General features: G+C 41.0%; 1 long non-coding RNA gene across 1 annotated transcript; it reads left to right on the top strand.

Annotated features, from left to right (window-relative positions):
- The first annotated feature begins 1804 nt into the window (after positions 1 to 1804).
- Positions 1805 to 6603, top strand: LOC148755136 (uncharacterized). Its single transcript, XR_016019474.1, has 2 exons — positions 1805 to 4924; positions 6385 to 6603. It is a non-coding gene; the product is annotated as an uncharacterized LOC148755136 (long non-coding RNA).
- The last annotated feature ends 15021 nt before the right edge of the window (positions 6604 to 21624 follow it).

Here is a 21624-nt window from a genome sequence, read left to right on the forward strand (position 1 = left end):
TGTTTAAGGTTGAGAAGAAAAAAAATCAATATGATGACGAGAGAACTGAAAGCTATATAGAACCAAACGAGGCCTTCCAGAGATGAAAACTAAATATCTGAATTAAAAATATGCTGAATTAGATTAATGGCATATGACACTACAGAAGAAAAGATCAGTAAGCCTGAGCCTATAGTAATACAAACAAATGAAGAAATGAAGAAAAGAGGAGAAAAAAATTTCACAGTGACCTGCAGAAAAACTTCAAGCGTCTACCATATATGAGTCAGAGAGAACATGGGTGAGGGGAGATATAGTTGAGGAAATAATAGCCTGTTGTTTTCTAAATTTGATAAGACAATACACCTACAAATTTCATACTCAAAGAAATCAAACAGAATAAACATAAGGAAAACCACACTGAACACATCATAATCAAATCAACCAGTGATCAAGAGACAATCTTAAAAGGCAGCCTGAGAGAAAAGATACATAAATACAGAGGAACAAAAAGAGGAACTACAGCAAACTTTTCATCAGAATCTACAAGAGCCAGAATAAAATGGGGCAATACCTATAAGTACCAAAGGAAAAAAATTGTGAACATAGAATTCCATACCAGTAAAAAATGTATTTAAAAATGAAGATAAAATGGACTTTGGGCGACAATGACATGTCAATATAGTTTCATTGATTGTAACAAATATACCATCTGGAAGGGGACACGTATAGTGGGGAAGGCTGTGCATGTGTAGGGTCAGGGGGCAATATGGGAAATCTCTGTACCTCCCTCTCAATTTTATTGTGAACCTAAAACTGCTCTAAAAAATCAAGTCTATTCTTAAAAACATAAGGTAGAACTTTTTCAACAACAGCAACAAAAAGCTAAGAAAATTCCTCATCAGCAAAACCTGCGTTATCAAAAAAAAATTTTTTTCTTGGGGCAGAAAAAAATTGACGCCAAATGGAAATTTGTAAATTTGGGTCTACATGATGGAATGATGTCTTCTGCTAAGATTCTAGATACTCGATCTTAAAGGGAGACTTGTCAGTTCAGTAAAAAATGAGACCTAGATATATGCTATCTATAAAAAATCCACTTGAGATATCAAATATAAAGGCAGAGATAGACTGAAAACGAAAGAATAGAAACAGATATGCTGTAGAAAAATTAATCTAAAGAAAAAGAATAGGCTATATTGGCTAGATGACTATAAATTAAGTGCATTTCAGGAGAAAGAATATTACCAGAAATAAAGAGGAGTATTTTTCCCAGTGATAAACTGATAAATTCATCAGGAGTACATATTAATACTAAATCAGAATGTACCTGATAACAGAATTTCAAAATTTGTAAAGAAAAATTTATAGAAATGAGAGAAGAAACAGACAAATTAATAATTAAAATTGGATATTCCAATATTTCTCTGCTTGTAATGAAAAGAAAAAGCAGACAAAATATCGTTACATCAGTAAAGATACAGAAGACTTGAACAACAGTGTCAATTCAATGTGACCTAATTGAAGTTTATAGGACACTCTACCTAGTAACAACAGAACATATTACAATTCTACACAGTATATTCCACACTGAGCTATTAAACAAGTCTCAAAACTCAAACAATTTAAAATCATCCACTGTATGTCAATATCTACAGTGCAATTTACAAACCTATCAATAACAGAAAACTATCTGGAAAAATCCCCAACACATGTGGAAATTAATCAACATGTTTCTAATCACCAAAGGACAAATCACATGAGAAACTAGAACATATTTTATACAAATTCAAAATGATAACACAACATACCAAAATTTGTCAGGGAAATGTTACAATTTCCAACTTTATCAAGTGAATGTTAATGAGGAATTATAATTCCTTTTCTTATGAAAAAAAATATGAGTGAAACTTAAAATGATAGTCTAAAAAAATTCAATGACATTTTTTCATAGATGTAAAAAAAATCCTAAAATCTGTACTGAACCCACAAAAGCCCTGAAAGACTAAAGCCATCTTGAGCAAGAAAAAAGCAGGAAGTATAACACTTCCTGATTTCAAATTATATTACAAAGTTATAGTGAACAAAACAGTAAGGTACTGGCATAAAAACAGACACAGAGACCAATGGAACAGAATTCAGAGTCCAGAAATAAGCCCACACATGTACAGTCCAGTGACAAGAGTTGCCAAGCATACACAATGGGGAAAGGACAGTCTCTTCAACAAATGCTGTTGGAAAAACTGACTGCCACATGCAAAAGAATTAAATCACATCTGACACTACTTATAAGAATCACCTCAAAATTGATTAAACACTTAAACATTGAGTTGAAGTCATAAAACTCCAATGAATGAATGGATAAAGAAGAGGTGGTATAATACATGTATATGATAGAATATTACTCAGCCATAAAAAGTAAAGTCTTGCCATTTGCGACCACATGGCGGGAACCTGAAGGCATTATGCTCGGTGAAATAAGTCAGACAAAGACAAATACTATATAATCTGATTTATATGTAGAATCTGAAAAAAAACTGAACTCATAGCTACAAAGAACAGGTTGCCAGAGACAGCAAGTGCATGGGTGGAGGGAGAGGGGGGTTGTTAAATGGGTGAAGAGGGTCAAAATGTATAAACTTCCAGTTATAAAAGAAATAAGTTCTGGGGAAGGAATGTACAGCATGGTGACTAAAGTTAATAGTACTGTATGTATACTGAAAGTTGCTAAGAGTAGATCTTAAAATTTCTCAAAATAAGGAAAAAAATTGTAACTGTGTGGTAACAGAGGCTAAGTAGACTTACTGCGGTGATCATTTCACAATATGTACAAATATCAAATCACCATGTTGTAACCTGAAATTAATATAATACTATAGTCAATTAAATCACAATAAAAAATAATTTTAAAAATGAGATTGGTGGTTTTCTGGAGTTGGAAAATGATTGCAGGAGAACTTCACCTTCTACTATGGGTGAACTTTTAAAAAGCAGAGTGTGGTGTTTCTTTAAGAATGCTTCCTCAAAACAAGGATGAGACATAAGCCTAATTCAGTGTGTGGGTCTGGATCGAAAACAGACCAGCAATGGGACCAACAGCTATAAAGCACATTTGTGGAACAACTGGGGAAATGTGAATATTGAATAGATACTATGTGATATTTATTTTCATTTTTTTTAATTGTCATTTTTTAATCTTTTTTTAAAATTGTCATTTTTAGGAGTATCGTGATTTACATGGGTATTTTTCCTTATTCTGAAGAAATGCAAGCTGTTTTCACGATGCACAATGCATGATATTTGCATCTTCCTTTCAAAAGTGAGAGAACTATAGCCAATATATATGTTTTTAAGTTAACTAATATAGGCAGAGCTTACATAGGTTTTTGTTCACAGTCAATATTCCTGTATGATTCCTTGGCCTGGAGGAAATAGTTTTGGGGTCAGCATTGCATGAAAAAGCTCCTCGATGCAAACCTGCTTACCACACAGGGAAACAAAGGGATGACAAGGGCCGTGACCCACCAGTGACTCAAGCCTTGGATGGGAACTCCTCTACAGCTTCCCACAGCACCCGGACCCGCCCTCTTTTTCACAACGCATCAAACGCCCTCCTGTGGAAAGAAAGCCACCACCACCAGTCCTGCCCACTCAGTGGCATGAACAGCTTCCTTTTAAACGCATTTTCCCAGCTGCAAACCATGGACCTTTAAAACACGGCATTTCAAATGAACGGATAACGGAAACCATGGCTAAATTGTACTGTTTTCTCCCGCGTCACATGATAGCACTTACCAACACTAACCTTGTATTATGCATTTTGCCTACAAAATCTATAAATAAATAGATAAGTATATTATCTGTAGACAATTAGACATCAGTAGATGTTCATCTCACTGGGAGCTAAAGAGGAAGCAATCACGATTAACATAATTTACTTTCCCCAAAAAGCCCTACTCCTTGAGCCCTGGGTGCAGGGCTCCATCCACTCCGGGGGCCGCTGTTTGCTCTGCTGGGTCTCAGAGGAATGGCGACGTGCTGAGCAACCCCAGCGGGAGACCTCGCAAAGCCTGCAACTCAGTGGGCTTCTTCAGGACGGGGTCCCTATGACAGGGGAGACTGTGGAGCACCTGCAGGTGTCCTTGGCGCTTCCTCACAGGACCAAATGGCAGGTGAGAGCCCAAGCTGTGACATGTCTGAAAAGCAGCCAAACCAAGGCTCTCAAGCACCGGTGTCAGGTAGAGCTGGCTGTTACCTGAGTCACTGTGTGAACCCAGGGACAGGTGTCCTGATACGTAGACTCTGAGGAGATGGGTCTGAGTGCCATGGCATGCTTCCATTCGGCCTTATCATGAGCCACGTGGGATGATGGCACGTTTCTGGAGATTTCCACATGAATGTCACCATCTATGGTGATCTAGGGAGGGTCAGGCCACCGCGTCTTTTGTCCCTTACGAATAGATGGGCTTCGTTCCTGGTTTGGCCTGAGACTGTCCCCAGATACTCAGGAAACACAGAGTTGACACATTCAAAGTCCCACAGGGCAGGTAAATGAGCACCAGGGAGCCTGTTCCCACACGGAGCCTGGCCCGGCCCCTCACCCCACCCACGCCCTACCTGAACTGACAAGAAGAATCTGGTCCCAAAGGCGGAGGAGAGCTGCTCCTGGGGTTTTCCACGTCCTGATTTGCATAAGGGGACTTGGTGTGCTTCCCGATGTAAAGGCCATTCTCATGATACACAGATGAAACCCTCAATTTACATACTGTGTAATTATGAAAGTTGCAGCGAGTACCGGAATTCTACCGGAACCTGGAACCTTTATAAGATGCAAAGCTCCGCTTTCTCACCAGTCTCAGCTTGCTGTTCAGATCACCAGCTGTCATCATGAGAATCCATTATCTCCTGTTTGCATTCTTCTTTGTATTCCTGCTTTTTGTTCCAGGTAAGAGGGGCCAGAGACACAGAGGGGCTAGAGACACAGAGGGGCTGAGCAGATGGGAAGATGGGGCCATCTCTCTCCCCTCCTCGCTCTGCTCCTTCTCTCTGTCTCCTTTTCTCTCCGTCTCCTTCTCCTGGTCCATCTCCTTTTCTCTGTCCCTTCCATCTCTTCTCTCTTCTACACACATTTTTAGACCAAATAGTCTAGGAGTCACTTAGGGGAACCAAGCACCCTGTCCTTCCCGGATGGAGTTTAAGAGCCATGCTGTGCAAGTCACAGCCTTTTCTCAGCCGCTAGAGGGCGCCTGCAGGCTTGTAAGTGGCATCTCACCCATTGCCAAGCTCAGACTGCTGTGTAAAAGGGAGGCCTGCCCGGTGACTTGTCTTGTCCAAGAACAGAAGTGCAGAGTGTCATATTGTAAGTCTTTATACTTAAAGGGTGGCGTCTCCACGTAACCTACAGCATCGCACAGAGTAATAAGGCCCGTCCTGGACTTGGGGAACCGCTGTGGGGGGAAACCTTTGTGCCTGGTCTTGTCAGCCTGAAGGTCCTCGAGGACGCACCCCTGACACAGCGACTCTTGGTTCACAGCGGGCGGGCAGCCCATCCAAAGCAGTTTTTAAAATTGGATGCCTGTGTTTTATTTTATCCTTAGTATTGTGGAAATAGAATAGAGGGATGAAGGAAGAAAGGAAGGAGAGAGGAAAGGAAAGAGCAAGTGTGAGGCTGAGACCTGAGATGACTGATTAAATATGACATTATGTTGAAAAGCTCTTGTATTTTTAATTTTGCTTATAGCTATATTCTAACACTTAATAGTAGCAGGGAGGGAGGGAGGTGAGGGGAAAACAAGCCAGGAAGGCAGGAATATAAGAAAGATGAGAAAGAAGGCATAAGTGACGGAAGGAAGCAACGAAGAGAGGGGTAAAGGAAGTGTGAGACCTGGACCAGGTCTGAGATAATTCTGTTATTAGAAACAATATACAAAAGTGTTTTCTTAACCTGCCGTTATATTCAATTGTAAGTTACTTAGACATTAAGCTCTCGATATACAATTCCTACACTTTAAGCTGCATCACAGCTCAAATACTTAATTGGCTAAATGATTTGGACAACAAAACAATAAAAATAGATGCAAGCTGGCTGGTCCTGATTCCAAAACTACTGGTCTGTGTGTGGAAACTCACTTAGCAGAGCTACGCAGTGAATTTCTACGTGCGATGGAGCTGAACTTTTGTCACGCCTGTCACGCTGGTTCTAGAAAAGTAAGGATCCTCTCGAACCTCAGCTGTGCCAGCCTGTGTCCAAAAACTGGATCCAATAAAGACAGACTCGTCTCTTACGATCCTGATGGAATGACCGTGGCCTTAGGGGTTTACTCAAGGGGATGCAGACGCAGTTTGTCTCTCTGACACGGTGCTTTGATTTCTGACACTCTTTTGCCTTTTCTGTTTTCTTTTTAGGTGTAAGCAGTGTTGCTAATTGCCTTAGACGAGGAGGTAAATGTACGCTGTTAAAATGCAAAAAGAATACGAGAAAGATCGACTCCTGTGGGCTCGGAGTGCCATGCTGCAAAAGGAAGTAGAAAGTGAAGGAACTGCCATGACATGTGGAGTCAGACACCGCACCCTTCGCAAAGACATAAAATGTAAATCAAATTAAACTGCTTTCTTCAAAGGCGAGGGATATTGCCTTTGTGGTTATTGAGCAGTGTTTGATCACAGAGGCCAATCTCTGAAATCCTAGAGGCTGCCCTTTTAAGCTGCACAAACTAACCTTCAGGAACATCACGGTGGGACTCCTGTGCTGTTCAGGTTTATGGTTCCCTTTGGGTCACTTGACCTTCTCCTGTTACTCTCTGTGCTTCTTAAAAGGTACGTTTTGCTCCTCCTGTTTCCAGGCTTGCATGCCCTTACCTACCCCACGTCATCCCTCCAAAATGTGCCTCTTTCATCCAGTCCCCTCTTGAACACCGCAGACTCCAGAAAACCATCCCTGATCCACACAGGAAGTAACCCCTCCCGCCTCTCCCCTGCCCACATCCTCACTTCCCTTTGGTCTGTGCTTCTTACTCAGTCATGCCTCATGCACAGGTGGGTCAACTTCTAACTCTCTATCTGGCTATAAGACCTCTCTGAGGGTGGACTTTGTCTTATTAATTTAGGGACTGGCCTTTGGGGAAAACATTTGCTTCATAAATTTTATAAATTGAGTGTCCAAGCTGAGTTGGACAAAGTGTTTCTCTCTGCATAGACATAATATAAGGCAAGTCAATGCTGTGTAAAAACAAGTCCTTTTTGAAAGCACAATTACATGAAGACAACATAGCATGGAATACAGGAAGAGGGGACTAAACACCAAAAAGAATGACAACACAGATGGCAGGGGAAAGAATCAAGATGCTGGCCTCACTCTGCTGTCTCTTCCTTGAAATGGTTTGGTAGATAAATCAAGAACTCTGTGCTGTATCCTGTATAAATAAGCAGGTCTCTGTTTCTTTAATTTTTCACTCAATGTACATATAATTTACCTCGGGATAAATTCACTTTAACTATGAAATAATCCCTTGAGTTTCCCAGAGCCTCCAGGTTGAAGAGAGAAACAAGTCCTTGTTAGAATAAGTATGTTTTCATCCAGATGGATACCTTTGATTACAGCACCAAGACTAGGTAGAGGAGAGTGAAACACTAGCTGCAGGTGCAAAACTTAAGGAGATGCCAAAAATTCTATAATCAAGATGAATGGTATAATGCAATATTTTTTAAATGACAATTAATGCAAACCAAAAACAAAAAACCTCTGATCAACAAAGCATTAACAGTTTAAATAAAAACAGAATCCAATCCTATACAACTCATACTCACAAGCCTCACTCTAACCTCAGGCCTGCCTTGATGTAATTATACTTTAAAAAAATAATTTATGACATTCTTACTTATGATAGATATGTTCCTGTCTTGGTGACCAGAAGCATACATCTTTGACTGTATAGATGAGATGAAATTTAACACAGTAAATGAAGAAGTGACAATGTCATTCATTCTTGAGTTCTAGCAGGATGGCAAAATTCATTTAAGCAGAAATGTCTCTTTTGTTTAAGAAAACACTTTAATGTCTAGTTTGGTCTTAAAAGACAAGACACCTGTGTATACCTGTCAAACAGAGATGAAAGCAAGGGTTAAATAGCTCCACATTTCTAAAAATAAAAGGACTTTTTGGTTTTTCCACCTGGAGTCAGGGGTGGGAGTGGCTAAGGCCTCAGAGATTAAAAATGAAAGGAGTTTTGGGTTCCAAAGGAATGTGTGTGTCTGTAATATGATAGGACATGGCCTGGAGAGATTCATAATTAAGAATGGCTGGAAATCGTTAGGAACAGTGCACTCTGATTTCCAATTTTATTGTTAACACTTCTGTGCAGCAACCATCCACCATTATCTTTGAAGTTTCTCAAAATTTTGCTTCGCTCAATGGCTTTGTGATTATAAAATCTTGAAAACTAGGGGAAAGCCTCAGTCATGCTTGGTACAAAACTATGAAGAAGAGGGCAGTTACCAGCAGGACGTGAGGCCAAATTGGCCAGAGAAGGTTCTAGAAGAGCTGGAAGTGGGAGTTTGGACGAAATATTATGACCATAAGAACAAGACAGGACTCCTCAGAGACATGTGACTATCTGCCTGCATTTATAAGGTATCGGAGCTGGAGCTGTTTAATTTGAACATAAAAAAATATATAGGATAACATGAAAAAAAGTCAGATGTTTGGGGCCTTAGCAGACTGCTTTCTGACCAACTCAACTTGTATCTCTTACTCTAATTCTTTAAACCATTTAACTTGGGACTTAAAAGCAGAGAATTGTACCTGTCTTATTGTACAACAGCATCATGAAAAAATATATTAAACACTACAGCTAGTTCATTATTCTTTTTTTTTTTTTTTTTTTTTTAATGGTGTCGCATTTCAATTTTCTTTTCTTTTTTTTAAAGATTTTATTGGGGAAGGGGAACAGGATTTTATTGGGGAACAATGGTCAAATTGTTGTCCTTTCAATCTTAGTTGTGGAGGGTTCTGTTCAGCTTCAAGTTGTTGTTCTTGCAGTCTTAGTTGTGGAGGGCACAGCTCAGCTCCAGGTCCAGTTGCCAGTTGCTAGTTGCAGGGGGCACAGCCCACCATCCCTTGCGGGAGTCGAACCGGCAACCTTGTGGTTGAGAGGACAGGCTCCAACCAACTGAGCCATCCGGGAGCTCAGCGGCAGCTCAGCTCAAGGTGCCGTGTTCAATTTTTTAGTTGCAGGGGGCGCTGCCCACCATCCCTTGCGGGAGTCGAGGAATTGAACTGGCAACCTTGTGGTTGAGAGCCCGCGCTCCAACCAACAACTGAGCCATCTGGGAGGCAGCTCAGCTCAAGGTGCCGTGTTCAATCTTAGTTGCAGGGGGCAGAGCCCACCATCCCTTGTGGGACTCGAGGAATTGAACTGGCAACCTTGTGGTTGAGAGCCCACTGGCCCATGTGGGAATCGAACTGGCAGCCTTCGGAGTTAGGAGCACGGAGCTCTAACCGCCTGAGCCACCGGGCCGGCCCTAGTTCATTATTCTTGCTGAGTTCATCTGGAGAACTTATAAAATTAGCACATGGTCTTTGTTCCAACTGTGTCTAAACCAAATGAAGAACCTCTCCAAGGAACAGGAGTCTAGGAAGTCTAGGAATAAACTTTGCCTATATCCTGTTTGTGCTTTGCACAGCTTGTGAAATATGTGTGTTGATACCTTTCATTGGCTTTAGAATATCTTCAGCTGTCATCCAACTATTCCCGCCCCAGCTAGGAGACTTCCCAGCCCAGGCACCAGGCACATTCAGGAGCCTTGAGATGATTCCAGCTCTATCTGATTTCAAGCACAGGAACATCTGTTAGCTCTAGGCACCTAAATGAGTCCGTTTTTTATCCCCAGAACCATGAGAGATGATAATAATATAACTACTTTTAAAAGAGCTGCGTTTGTAGGTGATTTGTTTTTCAGCAATAGATAACAGGAACACTCCCTTCCCCCACTTTATACCTACCTCCCAACCACATAATGCATAGATGGTGACATCCATCCCCTCAGGGCTGAGATGCCTTAAACACAGCACTGCAGAAAGATTCAGTCATTATGACCAAACTCAGAACCAAACTCTGACTTTTCTGGACTAGGCCTCTGTCGCGTCCAGCGGAACACGGGCAGTGAGGGGACAAGAAGGGGCGACGTTGGGTTAAGTTTTAAGAAAGAAAGAAACAGAGACTTAATGCAGTTAAATCTCAGAAGGCCAGGGGGTCTCACAGCCTGACAAGAGACTGGAGCCCAGAATCGAGCCAACTGGTGGCTTTTATTGATAATCACACAAGGAAGTAGCGTTGTCTTTCCCACAGTCTGTGAGTCTCATACATCACACCAGAAAAATGATTCAAACCAATCACCCTTGCCTGTAAACAGCCGAAACAGAAAGTCCCATGATGTCTTAACAATGATGATATGTGCCTCCTTAGGGACAGGTCTCTCATGCTGAAACTTAATTGTAGGGTTAGAGGGGAGAGCTGATATTATCGCTCTCATGACTTCTCTCACAATCAGGTGAGAGGGGAAAGCCAGAATCAGCAGTGGCTTTTCCCAGGCAGGGGGAAGGGGAGGCAAGGCCCCTTCCCAGATCTTCCATGGCAACTCATTGGGGGTCCCCACTCGGTTCCGCCTGGCTTGGGTTGTCCCCCCCGTGGGGAATCTTGTCATTGGCTACAAACCATCTTTTGGAGACCAGACAGAGAGACATGAGGTGTAAAACATCAAGATAAAACAAAGTCCCAGAAAGGCACAATCTCACAGACTTTTCTTTCCTCAAGGAAAGACATGGGGGGACAGTCAGCTAGGCTGCTGTGTGCCAACAGGCCTCCATCTTCCAGCTCTGATATTCTATTAGATTGGCATCTCCCAAGCAGAGGAAGGAATCACAACATATGGGGAACTAGAACAGTGTTAACAATGACAAATAGAAAATGACTGCCATAAACTCATGCATTTCTCAAATATTAAGTGTCTACAATGGGCCAAGCACTTCAATGGGCAACAAGATCCAAAAAGAGATTGTTGGGTGACCGGCTGGCTCAGTTGGTTAGAGTGCGAACTCTCAACAACAAGGTTGCAGGTTCAATTCCCACATGGGATGGTGGGCAACACCCCTGCAACTAAGATTGAAAACGGCCACTGGACTTGGAGCTGAGCTGCGTCCTCCACAACTAGATTGAAGGACAGTGACTTGGAGCTGATGGGCCCTGGAGAAACACACTGTTCTCCAATATTCCCCAATAAAAATTAAAAAAAATAAGATTGCTGTTGGCCAATTAGTACTAATTGCTCTTGAGTTTAAATCTGCACTGTCTATTACAGTGACTATACACTAGCCACAGGCAGCTACTTACACTTAAATTTTAATTAATTAAAAGTAAATACAATTTAAAATTCAGATTTTCAGTCACAGCCACATTCCGAGTACTCAGTAGCCACATGTGGCCAAGGGCGGTCACGGTCCTGCTGGACGTCACAGAAACAACATTTTCATCACCACAGAAAGTCCTGTGGGACAGCACTGGTCCCATGAGTCCCACTGCAGTTCTCTCCCAATGACACAAAACCGTGAGACAGAGTTACATAATCTAAAGAAAATGGAAATAGTCCTTTTTAAAGAAAGGCCTGCGTTGTTGCCTTAAGTGTTCATACTTGAGCAGCAATTAATCAATTATTGTCTGACTTTACCTGTATGAAGAGCTTCCTAGAGTAAATGGGTTTGATTCTCAACGCCAAATTTCCTTATGCCTTTTTCTTATCGCTTTCGTTAGCGTATTTATTTCTTAAACTATGAAGTCTTGTTTTACTACTTAAAAATTATGTGCTGTGAATATAAAAGGTACAACACTAAAGACCCAAACCTAGATTTGTTTAATGAGCCACAGACATAACAATGGAAAATTGCCAACATTGTTGAAAATTGTACCCACTTCTGTATTTATTTATTCGCACAAAAGCCCATAGTGCAACTGCCAATTGCCCCTCCCTCAGAGGGTCCCTGGCCTCAGTGTCATGTGAAAGGCTCTCATTTCAAGAGTGCACTTGGGGTGTATTGTGCCCGAAGAGCAGGCCCGAAGAGCAGGCCGGGCCATCTGCGTTCTGTGATTTTTTCAGTTCCATGAAGACTCTTCCTGCCCCAAGGTGCAGCCCCCACACATTTGAAAAAGAGTAAATCACACCATTGGAATTTCATTCTGGTCACCTGTATTTATACAGGGATTGGAGGAAAGAGGGCACTGCCCTCTGTGTGTGCCGGGGTGAGGGCAGGTGGCCTGTCCTACATCCTCCTGTCGCCCAGAGTCGCTCGGATGTTTGATTATATTTCTAGACATTAATTATGTTAAAACACTTCAGCAGTTTTCCTTAGCCCAGGAATTAAACCAAACTGTTAACATTACTCTAGGAAGCTCTTCATATAGGAAAAGTCAAACGATAATTCATAAACTGCTGCTCAATTATCAACACTTAAGGCAACAACGCAGGCCTTTCTTTAAAAAGGACTATTCCCATTTTCTTTGGATTATGTAACTCTGTTTCACTGTTTTGTGTTTTCTTTTATGTTTTCCAACATTCAAGCCTTTTCTTGACTTCCCAAATCCTTATTATCCTATTTCTTCTAGTTTAATTTTTACCGTTTCCTCCCAGTTCTGAATTTCTTTTCATTAACAACAAACTTTTTCTCTTGTGCATCTAATTTTCATCTCACTGGTTTTATGTATTATTATAATCTTATACCTCTTATAGCTTACATTCCTTTTATTCTTTATTTTTAGCTTATGTTATTATCACTTAATTATTGCCTGATTTTAATCATAATTTGCTTCTACGGCTTATTTGACTTTTATCATCTTCATTGGGATTTTAATTTTTTCCTAAACTTTTTGATTTTACCCTATAAAGTAGGTAATATGTTATTGTCACGACATTCCTAAATGTCCTCTGACCCTCACCTGGGAGGAATACTCTCCTGATTTCAGTCAAATGAAGAGGGCGGCTTTTCTATGTGGATCATGACCATCTTAGGCCATCCTTTCCACTGGGTTCTGGATCCTTTCCTTGCTGTCCCACAGACGAGACTCTACCTGCTCTCTATAAACACTAAAAGCAAGCAAACCCCTCTCCTTGACACTTTATCATTGATCAGCTACTGCTTCTTGTCTTTCCTGTTTTTCAGCAAAACCTTTTGGGAGGAGTGTCTGTACAGTACCCACTTCCTTGCATTCTTCCCTCAAGTCTGGCTCGTTCCCACCTCTCCACCAAAATCATTCCTGTCCATAAGGGATCATAATGCATCCTGCATGACCTCACTCAGCCCCACCCCCTCTGCCCATTGTTGATCTGACCTCTAATTATGCAACAATGGGCAGCTGCTCTCAGGCATCCCTACTCGAATGGACAGGCAGCAGGCAGCAGCAGAGAGCCTGTGAAGGGTGAAGGAACCACTTGCAAGGTAGGTTTCAGAAGAGAGCCATCTGCAATGGAAGAAGGGGTGGGAATATATGCATAATATTTAGGAAGTCAATGAAAAGGATTGCTTTCAGTATACAAGCATAGGAGACAGGAATGTGGACAAAAGCTTTCAGTCTATGCTTTATTTTGTATTATTATTATCATTATTATTATTATTATTACTATGTTGCTGGGGTTGAGGAAGTAAAACCCTCACAGCTACTATGTAGAGTTAAGTGTGACTTATTAAACAGATAATTACAAACACATTCTATTTTTAGGTCGATAGCACTAAACTACAATACATCTTGACTTAGTGAAAAATTCAAATGCTGATCAAAAGATTCAAAAAATTATTTTAACCTTCACTCCAGGAAGAGGCAATGAGACAAATTATGTAAACTTATCAAGCTATGAGTCCATATAAAAAATGAAATTCAATGGGGAATTGTGTGTACTTACCTACAATTCTAGGTTCTTTTTTAGGACCTTGTTTTTTCCATACCAAAAATGGCCAAAATTTCACTACTGGCTTCTAATTCCATGGGCTCAAAAAAACACAATTGGGTCAAATTCAAGTTTTAAGTTTCAAAGTTTTTCTGAGACATTTCAGCCCTTGATGGAATAAACTAACATTATTTGTGATTTCTGGAAGCCAGAAGTTGCCTTAAAAGCTCTTCTTACAGTTTGGGTTGACCTTTCAGCAAAGATCCTATCTAAAGCACAAATCTCTGCGTAGAGAGGCATTGGCCAGCCACTGACTCCGCCAATGTCCCCTTTTCCGGGACAGGACGTAGGAGAATGGTATTATATCCATCATCAAATGTACAGAAGGAACTGGAGCTTTCAAAGGTTATATCAAGATCACTCAGTATGGTGCTAGGTGGGTACTAGACTTAAAGGAGGGATCACTTCAAACGTTATCTGAATGTCTAACCACTATGCTGTACACCTGAAACTAATATACAATAATATTGCATGTCATTGTAACTGAAAAACTGAAAAAAAAAGATCACTCAGTTAATAAGTGGCAGAGCAAAGGCTTTGAACCAAGGTTGATCTGAGCTCTTTAACTATTAACTGAAACGTCTTTTGTTTTTATTCTCCCAAAGATCGCTGCTTTCTGCATGGCTTGCATGATTCCTTTGATGTTTGCATCTCAGCAATAATATAGCTCTTTACTCCCCTACATTAGTGACCAATGTCAGAAAAGCAAGGAAGTCAGGTTCCCTGTGTCCCTTTCTTTCCCTTCCTTCCTTCTTCCCCTCCCTCATTTATTTCCTACATGCATCCATCTGTCTATGCACCCATGAATTGGTTCTTCCATACAAGGACTCATTCATTTACACAAATATTTGATTGCCTTCTCTGTGCCTGGCACACGGCTCAAGGTGCTGAGAATGTGAGATAATAAAACAGGACACATTACTTTACAATTCACGGTATAGTGGAAAAAAAAAGAGGCATATGAACAATACAGAGCAAAGCTGAAAAGGAGAGAGGACAGAGATGGAAAGGAGTTTTCGTGTTTCACCTTGCATTCTTCTGTGCTGTGTAACTCCTTTACCGCAAGAATGCATGGATGTAATGCCTCTATTAAGAAATACTCTGGTCCCCAAAGTCTCACTTGGTTATGCTCTATGTAAGAGCTTGGCTGGTAAGACCTTGTCTCAAATGGATCAACTCTCTTTTCTAAATGGGCAGCAAAAAACTTATTGAGAATATAAAAAGAAAGGGGATCGTTTCCATTTATAAAATTCCTTCTTCTTTTTAACCTCTGAAAAGGGAGGTTTTCTTTGTAATCCTAAAGGGGAATTCCTGACAGTTGCAGAGCCATGCAATAAAGGTGAATGAATAAATGGATGGTGTGCTAAAAAATTCAGTTTTTCAATTATTTTTTGTCTCACACAAAACAGAAAAGGCACCAAACCTCAGAGTCACAAGCAGAAGTGAAAATCACCTAGAAAATGCTGACTTACTATAAAGGTTTTCCTTTTCACAGGAGGAAACTTGCATCTGTAGTCATTCTCTCCAGCTGATTTTTAACAACTCTTTCCCAGGTCACCTGCCTCCATTGATGTGTGGTGAAGAGGCCCTGTCAGACACGGCCAGCTCTTCCTATAACCCCAAGAATTCGTTTCCCATCATGAAGCTGCTGTTCCTTCTCTTCCTCCTCCTCGTGTGTCTTGCCCAGACGGCATCAGGTAGGCTGTGGATCAGTCTGTTGCGATGATGTGATGCGGGGCATGGACTTGGAGCCTGGAGCAGGGAGGGCCAAACTGCTTCATAATCCATAAGGCACTGACATGTGTAACAACTGACTAATGTCAGAGCTGAAAGAAGCATAGCCTACACAACGTGCTCCACTCTACAAATAAGGAAGGAGACGCTTAGAGAAACGAAAAAGATTTCCCCAAGATTGCCCTTAACTAGTTGGTAATACACCCGTAACTAGGAATGGTCATAGATAACTTGTACGGGGGACTTTATAGCTTACAAATCATTTCCATGTGAATAACAACGACACTAATAATAATAGCAAACGATGTTGACCACTTCTTCTTTACCAAACACCGCAACAAAAACGTTGCACCTACTATCCCACATGTACTCCTCATAACAATATTGACATTTATGGGGTAGGTATGTTTAGCCCTGTCTGACTGATGGGGATAAGAAATGAAGCAACTTGTTCAAAGCATGCAGATCGTATGTAGTGACGCTTTTAACTCAAGCCCAAGTAGCTCTGGTCACAAAGACCAAGTTTTTGTTAAACATTCAACAATCCCAGAAAAGAAATGTACTTTGTTAAATTTTATGTAAACAATGAATATTTTTTAGTATGACTACAACCCAGGCAATACGTGGAACATATTTACACTAAAAGATTATTTTGTTGTTTTTCTGAAATTCAAACTTAACTGGGCATCCCGCATTTCACCTGGCAACCTCATGCAAATGTCAGCAGTGCCAAGTTATGCTGTGGTGACAACAAAATCTGAATCTTGGCACCTGAGAAGAGCAAAGTTTTAACTTTTGCTCATGACACAAATAGATCATGGCCTCAGAGGTGCTCTGCTGCTCAGACCCATCTGATGGGGCAGCCACCACCACGAATGTGGCTGGTCACTGCGTCACAGGAGAGAGCTCTGAATAGTCCCTCGATGGCCACCAAGGGACCCAGAGAATATGTCAGTTCTGCTCAAAACTCATTAACCGAGCGAGTCTTATGCCCGCCCTCAGTCCCAGAGAAGGTAATCCTACTTTGTGCCAGGAAAATAGACAGCTGGACGTCTTTGCTGACGAGCCTAATGGAGTTAAGATAGGCACACAATAGAGATAGATGTGGATATAGATGCTGTATGTATAGAGATGTAGATGTAGATATGCATATACATGACTATATGAACATATACTCATATTTACATAAGTGATATCAGATATACATATTCATCTGTGCCCATTCCTATTTATAACATGAATATACATACATATGAATCACGTACATAATTTATAATTACATATATAATTATTTTTACCTTGTCTTCTAATGAAAAATCAGGAGAATCTGCGGCTTCCAAAGGAAAACTACAGCTGCGATGGAGCAGGAACTGGAAGCCAGGTGTCCTAATTCCTGCTGCGTGCGCTTTCCTTCACAGCGCAGCACCTTTGCAAGCCACAAACCCCAACGGAAACGCTTAGTACTCCCGGTTTCCTCCTGGCTGTTTGTCGCGCTCTCTCTTGCTCTCTCAGGTTCTCCCTGCTCTCAGGTTGCTTCCTGAATTGGTGGGGTTCCGCCTACTTGGTTCCTATCATTTTCTTTGCAACTTAACTCACAGGAGCCTGTCCCATGGCTCTGGCATTTGAAATACATCGCGGTTTGTGTGACAACTCATTGTGTGGGGTAGGGGAGGCCCCGTATTCAGGAGTAAGAATGCTCAGTCCCCACACTTATCACCCCACCTGTGCTCTGTATTCGTAAGATTTTGCTGTTCCAATGAACAGGAAGGCACGTTAGGAAGCTTTTATGACCAACGAGTGAAGTCGATCCATAACCTTGTGGTACAGTTAAGTCCCTTGCTTTCTCTGATCTAAAGTTTCTTCATCTGAAAAGGAAAGACATTGTTCTACAGAGATCAATATGCTTTTTCCGGATAGGGCCAGGTAATACATATTTTAGTTTTCGAGGGCTACAAGATCTCTGTCACGTAAACTCATCTCTGCCTTTATAGCGTGAAAGCAACCACAGACAATATGTAAATGAAGGAGCCTGACTGTCTTCCTATAAAATTAGTTATGGCTGTGACAATTTGAATTTCATATGGTTTCCATAAATCACCAAATAGTTTTCTTCTACAATTTTAAAAAATGAAAAAACCCATTCTGAGCTCACAGGTCACACCTGTGAAGGCTGGTTTTTGTCCCCGTGGACTGTAATTTGCAGATTCTTATTGTACAAGATGAATTCTGGAAGCTTTGTTTACACACACCTTTATTCTTTTGCTTTGTTTTTTTCACCTCTCCTTCCTTTACAGGGCACGAAAAAAGAAAGAAAAACCTCGAATGTGAAAATATGGGTGGTGCCTGCAAGCACCAAAAAACGCATGGATGCTCCATCCTGCCTGCAGAATGCAAGAGCCGGCACAAACACTGCTGTCGGATCTAGCCTCAGCCCTGAGGCTCCCCAGAGCAGGCAGCAGACTCAGCACCTCTGACTGCAGCTTAATAAAAGCACCGCTGCTCACGTAGCTCCTGCGTCGGGTCTTTCTGAGGGCGCGCGTCAATGGCAGGTCATGGAACTGCAGGGAGCAAGTTCCAAGTTTGGTCACATCACTAATTAGTTGATTGACTTTAGACAAGGCCTGTCCTTGTCTAGGTCTCAGTTTCTGCACCTGCTACTATTGAAGCTGTTGTTCTCCAAGCCACCTGGAAGCTGTTCATCGATGTCTATTAGTCCATGGACTGAGAATCAGAGATTTGAGTGTGTGTGTGTGTGTGTGTGTGTGTGTGTGTGTGTGTGTCATCTATGGGGAAAGTCACTGAGAGTTTGTTCTTTTTTCACACCCCATAATGACTCTTGGGTTTCAAGCAATGGCTCCCAATTGATTACTGAAAAGCAAGAGAAATAAGTTGGTCAGAAAGGCCTGAAAGTACAGAAAGATTTAAGGTCATTTAGGAATCAACCATAAAATCAGAGCTCAGAGATTACCGAACCCAAACCACTGTTTACAGAGAAGCAAGACTCAGAGAGGCAGTCATGATTTTATTCTCTCCAAGGTGCCTTTCCAAAGAGCAAATTTGCTTTAAATGCATTTTCTTAGAACCCAAGGACTCATTTTCAGCACAGATAAGATTGGAAGTGTACCTCAGAAGCCTGCTGACTAGATTGGGAAATGCGACCTTCAGCAGTAACTGAGTATCTCCCATTTTGAAATAGTTGGGATACAATTTCTTAGTTTTCTTTTCTCTTAGTGACTTTCTTTTGCAACAAACTTATACACTGCTCTTGGGAATGCCAAACAGTAAGGGTACTTTGGAAGACAGTTTGGCAAGTTCAACATATGTATGTTTGTAAAAACATATGCTTACCATGACTCCTCAACCCCACTCCTGAGCATTTATCCTAGAGAAATGAAAATGTATGTTCACATTAAAAAGCTGTATGAAAATGTTTGCCACAGCTTTATTCATAATTGTCAAAATGGGAAACAATATAGATGTCTTTCAACTTGTGGATTGACTGTGTTACATCATAGAATACTATGCAGCAATGAAAGGGAACAAATTATCGATTCATACAATAACCCTAAGAATGCTGCACCATAAAGTTTGAATTTTACTATATGTAAATTTTTTAAAAATAATCAACTTAATGTGGGCTGAAAAATGGAATGCAGACTGTGACAAAGAAAATTTTGTTATCATTAATCATACAACCATACTAACGGTGGTGGAGAAAGAAAGAACTGTCTTAAGTAACTGAAAATCTGTCAAATATCATTTTCCAGTAAATGGAACCAGGGACCCTTAAAGAACTAATTGACTTCTGGACTAAGGGAAAGGAAAATGCAGTATGAGTCTGAAGCATCTTATGGAGCCATAAATTAAGAATGTGCTGCAAAAACTAGAGTATCCTATATTGAAAGATCACGTGACAAACCGGAAAGAGCCCCAGTGACCAAATTTGAAAACACTTCATCAAAAAAATAAACTATGGAATTCTAACCCAGAGATACACTGAAGAGCCATGGCCCATATTGACAGGAAAAAACAACTGAATAAGTGGAGAAGTGACAATTGTCCATCACAGGATAACTGCAGTTAGGGAATGTAGAAATATAAAATTAACCTCAGAACACCAGACTAATAATTGCAGGCAAGATCCACCATTTTTTAAAGCAGGAACAGAATATTGGCATAATCTCAAAATATCTCCAAATTATTTGGCAATTTCAAAGAGAAACAATAGCTTTGCAGAGGAGAATCTTAACAGGAACCAACTTAAACCAAGTGATCAGCCATCTTGTGAAAGTACTTTGCTGAGATGCCAAAAAGTAGTGAAATGCTCAAACACGTTTGGGATAAATCAAAGGGACACCAGAGCTAACTGGAAGAGCCAGCTCCCAACGGCCAAAGTTGCAATAATTTGAGGAACAGAAAGTAACATAGTATTGGATTATTGCTCAAAGAATAAAATAAATATCCATAAGTCCATACTGACATAAATAAAGGATTCAACCAATAGGAAAGAGACAAATCTACCACACAGAAAAATCCCAAATAATTTATGTGCTTTACCTTTCAAGAAGGTGGAGTATAATTCTACACCCTTTAAGTGTGGCCTATGCTGGTGACTTCCTTGCATGAAAGAGGGAAACGGATAACTTCACAGTGGAGAAATACCACCTTAGCTAGAGGCTCTTCTTCCCCAAAACCTATAACCCCAGTCTAATCATAAGAAAAATATCAGGCAAACATAAATCGAGGGATATTCTACAAAATATCTCAAAGGGACCCCCTCAAAATTGTCAAGGTCATCCAAAACAGGGAAAGTCTGAAAAATTGTCCCAGCAGAAAGACTAAGGAAACATGATGATTACATATAATATGGTATCCTGGATAGGATTCTTGGAACAGAAAAAAGTACATTAATGAAAAATGAACAAAATCCAAGTACGGAGTTTGGTTAATAATGGCATGTCGACATTGATTCATTAGTTGTGACAAATATATCATGGCGACATAAGATGTTAATAATAGAGGAAACTGGGTGCAGGGTATACAGAAACTCTCTGTACTGGTCACAACTTCTTTGTAAATCAACAACTATTCTAACATTTAAAAGCTCTTTTTAAGTGTTACAAAAAGTGGGTGTACATGTGGAGCCTGACTTGCCACATGATAGAAAACAAACCCAAGAGCTTGCAGACATGAAAGCGGGTGAAAATGGCCTGAGCCAGGATCTGCTCAGAACCCTAGGAAGACTGAGGAATTTGAGGTACTGGAGCCCTACAATCATGGAGGCAGGCTAGAGCTGAAAGCATGTGGAAATAGGTGAAATTCTGAACAAGGAGACTTTTGACCCTAAAATTCCCTTCCCCAGCTTGCCTAGCCTCTCTTCCAACCTCAGCTGAAGGTGGAGAGTGTACTTTGGAGAAGGTGAAACTGGAAAGGCTGTGGATTTGGAGCCCTTGGCAGAGCTAAGGTGTCAACGAGGCTCTGCACTGAAAAGAGGGAAGTTAATTGAAAATCTACAAACTCAGAGGTGAAATCAGCAGCCTCCTTCCTCTGCTCAGCACTCAGGACCCTTGGGGGTTGATCTTTTGGTCCCCTGGCAGAACAGAGAGACAGACAACTTCTCTGACTGCCATCACAGAAGATCTTAACTCTTGTTTCTGAAAAGTAGACCCAACATTTAATATGGTAGATTGCTGATTTACAATCCAAGTGAAACTCACAGCCTTACCGGGTCTCATGTGAAAAACACCAAGCTTATCAAGGAGGAGTGGGACCTCCTTGAAATTAGACTGAGGACATTAGTGTAAATTCTGATAATCATAAATACCTTGAACTCCCAGATCTTAGCGTCCCTTGCGAATGGAAGCACCCTCCCTGGGGTACGGAGATCAGCCTCCTCTCGCCTGAAGACGCTGGAACGACCTC

The sequence above is a fragment of the Rhinolophus sinicus genome, chromosome 16 (genome assembly GCF_057876585.1).
Source record: "Rhinolophus sinicus isolate RSI-liver-muscle chromosome 16, RSI-T2T, whole genome shotgun sequence".
NCBI classification, from domain to species: domain Eukaryota; kingdom Metazoa; phylum Chordata; class Mammalia; order Chiroptera; family Rhinolophidae; genus Rhinolophus; species Rhinolophus sinicus.